The sequence below is a fragment of the Gavialis gangeticus genome, unplaced genomic scaffold (genome assembly GCF_001723915.1).
Source record: "Gavialis gangeticus isolate Ggan-Ray unplaced genomic scaffold, GavGan_comp1, whole genome shotgun sequence".
Classification (NCBI taxonomy): Eukaryota; Metazoa; Chordata; order Crocodylia; family Gavialidae; genus Gavialis; species Gavialis gangeticus.
The window spans coordinates 10,127,942-10,131,342 of record NW_017729025.1 but is presented as its reverse complement, the minus strand read 5'-3'; positions in this window follow the sequence as shown (position 1 = coordinate 10,131,342).

Genomic DNA, 3,401 nt, shown 5'->3' with positions numbered 1-3,401 from the left:
GTGGGGGGGGTTTTAGCCTCCATCAGAGGCATTGGCTGCAACCAAGGCTGGGGATTTGGACTGGGCTGTGCCAGTACTTCTGCTAGGACTTAAAGTTTTTGGTTCCTGGCTAGAGGATCTTGCCCTCTGCTCAGGGTCAGACCGATGCCATATTTAGGGTCAGGTAGGAATTTCACCTTATGGTCAGATTGGTACGGACTTTGGGGGTTTCTGCCCCTCTGTAGTAGGGGACATGCCCTCTACCTGGCATCTCCTGACTGTATAGTAACAGCTTTTTACACAAGCAGAAGATTGGCTGCTGTGCTTCTCCTGCTTTACCAGTGGCGGGTTGGAGCGATACGTCTTGTGTTCTCAGGTTTGCTGGTAGTTATAATAAGAAGTTAGATTATGAAGTTGTACAGGATGGTTTGCATAGGGGCGATCCTGCCTCAGGCAGGAGGGGTGGACTGGATGACCTCTGGAGGTCCCTTCCAGCCTGACTTCTCTGATTTCTCTGATTTTTTTCAGGGTTAAAAAAAAGAAGACACAGTATATACACTAGAAAATACAGTAAGCATCTGCCTAAAGTGAAACATGAATAGTGCTTGGGGTTAGACATGTCAACAGCACCTGGTTGGCGTAAGCTGCAGTGAAAGGCAATTTTAAGCTTTTGGTGGCTCAGGTTCTTCATCTTTCCAATGAGATGAATATATGCAGCATCACCTCGCATCAGTGGTGTCCCTATCCACACGGCAAAGCCTGTTGCAGATAAAATGCAACGATTTTTAATGACGTTAAGCTTTGGAAAGCGGAGGGGTCGCAACACCTTATTCTGCCCGTGAGTTAATGCAATTAGCTTCCCAATGGCCAGCGGGAAGGAGAGAGGAGTCGGCCTGGCTGTAAGCACTGCTGTAGGCTGGCGTATCTCTTTTCTCCACCGTGTCAGAATGACGAGACAAAAAGTTTCCTGGGTGGTCCTCCTGGAGGAAGCAATCTTTTTCTGTCCCTCCTCGACAAACAAGCAGGGAGGAAGCGGTTGCTTTCAGCAGGCAGAATGCTGCCCCGGCTTTGAATGACACGGACCTTGCTGGGAGTTTACAAACTGCTCCTTTGCCATTCATTAGCAGGGGAAATGCCGTCTGAAAAGAGGGCTGTTGGGAAGTGAGTTTGGTGAGCTACATTCCCCCTCGGTAAAGTATCGGGCCCGAGTGCCTGCTTGATTATGTTCACATCTGATCAAGGAGGTGTGCTCTCACCCCCCGTCAACTGCAGCAATTAAATGACATGGAGGGTTTTCTTAAAGAAGTGACAAGTGTCATTATATGTTAGAGTTGCAATGATAAATCTCACAGATTTTTAGGGTCAGAAGGGACCACAGTAGGTCATAGGTACATAGTTTCATAGTTGGTTGGGTCAGAAGGGACCTGAGCAGGTCATCAAGTCCGACCCCCTGCCAAGGGCAGGAAAGGATGCTGGGGTCAGACAACCCCGGGCAGGTGTTTGTTCAGTCTCCTCTTAAAGACCCCCAAGGTAGGGGCGAGCACCACCTCCCTTAGGAGCCTGTTCCAGATTTTGGCAACCCTTACCGTAAAGAAAGTTTTCCTAATGTCTAATCTAAATCTGCTCTCCGTCAGTTTATGGCCGTCGTTCCTGGTAACCCCAAGGGGTGTCCTGGTAAACAGAGTATCCCCTACTCCTTGCTGCCCCCCCAATGAGTTTGTAGGCAGCCACAAGATCCCATCTCAGCCTTCTCTTGCGGAGGCTGAAGAGATCCAGGTCCCTCAATCTCTCCTTGTAGGATCTTACCTGCAGGCCCTTAACCATGTGAGTGGCCTCCTCTGGACCCTCTCCATGTCGTCCGCATCCCTCCTGAAATGCGGCGCCCAGAACTGGACGCAGTACTCCAGCTGCGGCCTGACCAGTGCCACATAGAGGGGGAGGATCACCTCCTTGGACCTGCTCGAGATGCACCTACTAATGCGTGAGAGAGTGCGGTTGGCTTTACTGATCCCTTCGTTATCAGACCGGGGCGGCCGCGGTTCTCTCGGAGCTCTGCTGTGGTGCGGTGCCAGATGGCACGGCCCAGTTGCTAGGGCACAGCCCTGGGTCCTGGTTCTACCACTGGTTTCTGACTTTAGGCAAGTCATGCACAACGCTTTGTGCCTCAGTCTGTCACCTGTAAAATGGGGATAAATTCCCTTCCGTCAAAAAAGGATGGGAGACGTGCGAGTGCAAAATGCCATGTAAGAGTGAGGTAGCCTTTGTGTATTTGTGACACATGGGGGTAGCTGCTCTACTGCTGGCAAGGCTGAGGCTAAGGGGCCCAATTTAGGTTTTGCTTTGAGAGCTGGTGTGTGCGGGTTTGAGGCCGTTGTAGAGAACAGCCTGCTGCAGGGGGGATGGTTGTGGATCTCCTCTTGCCACAAAGTGCTGAAGCTTTTCTATTCGGCAAATTTTGTGAAGGGAACTTAACCTCAGCCAGGGCGGCTTTGTGAGAGCCAGTGCTTGTACTAGCAAGGTGCAGTCAGTTTTCTCTCCAGCCCAGCCCAGCCGGTCCTTGCATGCCGGAGGGATCATGGCTATGTCCCCTTGTCTTCCACCACAAAGTCCTGCTGCTGGTGCTGGCCAGTTTCCCTTGCACACGCACATCTCAGCAATGTTATGGCTGTTTCCTCTCTAGATGGATTGGGGCAGAGGGCTTTTCTGCCTCTTCTATGACAGTATCGGGCCAACAAGAACTGAGCCCTTCAGCAATAAGCCAGTCCATGTTCAGTGTCACTGTCCCCAGTTTTGCTCGATGAGGTACAGCTCAGATAAGTCATTAAAGGTTGCATGTGCCCGGACTCACTTCTCTCCTAGGAGCAAACCCTTGACAGAACAAGGAGCAATGGTCTCAAGCTGCAGCAAAAGAAGATTAGGTTAGATATTAGGAAGAATTTTCTCCCTGGGAGGGTAGTAAAGCACTGGAACGGGTTACCCAGAGAGGCGGTGCGATCTCCATCCTTGGAGGTTTTCAAGACCCGGGTAGACAAAGCTTTGTCTGGGATGATCTAGTTGAGGGTGGTCCTGCTTTGATCAGGGGATTGGACTAGATGTGACCTCCTGAGGTTCCTTCCCACCCGAATTTTGGGTGAGCCTATGAAACCTTCTCACTTAAAAGAAACTGTTGGCACCTTCCTGTTCATGTCGGATGATGTCAAAAAGTCCTTCAGACAAGGAGACTTTCTGTTACGTAGCAAATATGCCACCTGGGTCAGTTTTCTATAGTCAAATCCAAGGCTGGATTAATGCATAGGCAAACTAGGTACATCCCTAGGGCCCTGAGCTGCGGGGGGCCCAGACCTTCCCTCTGCAGCCGCAGAGTGAATAATCCTGTCCTCCTCCCTTCCCTCCCCTCCCCTCCCCTCCCCTCCCCTTCCCCG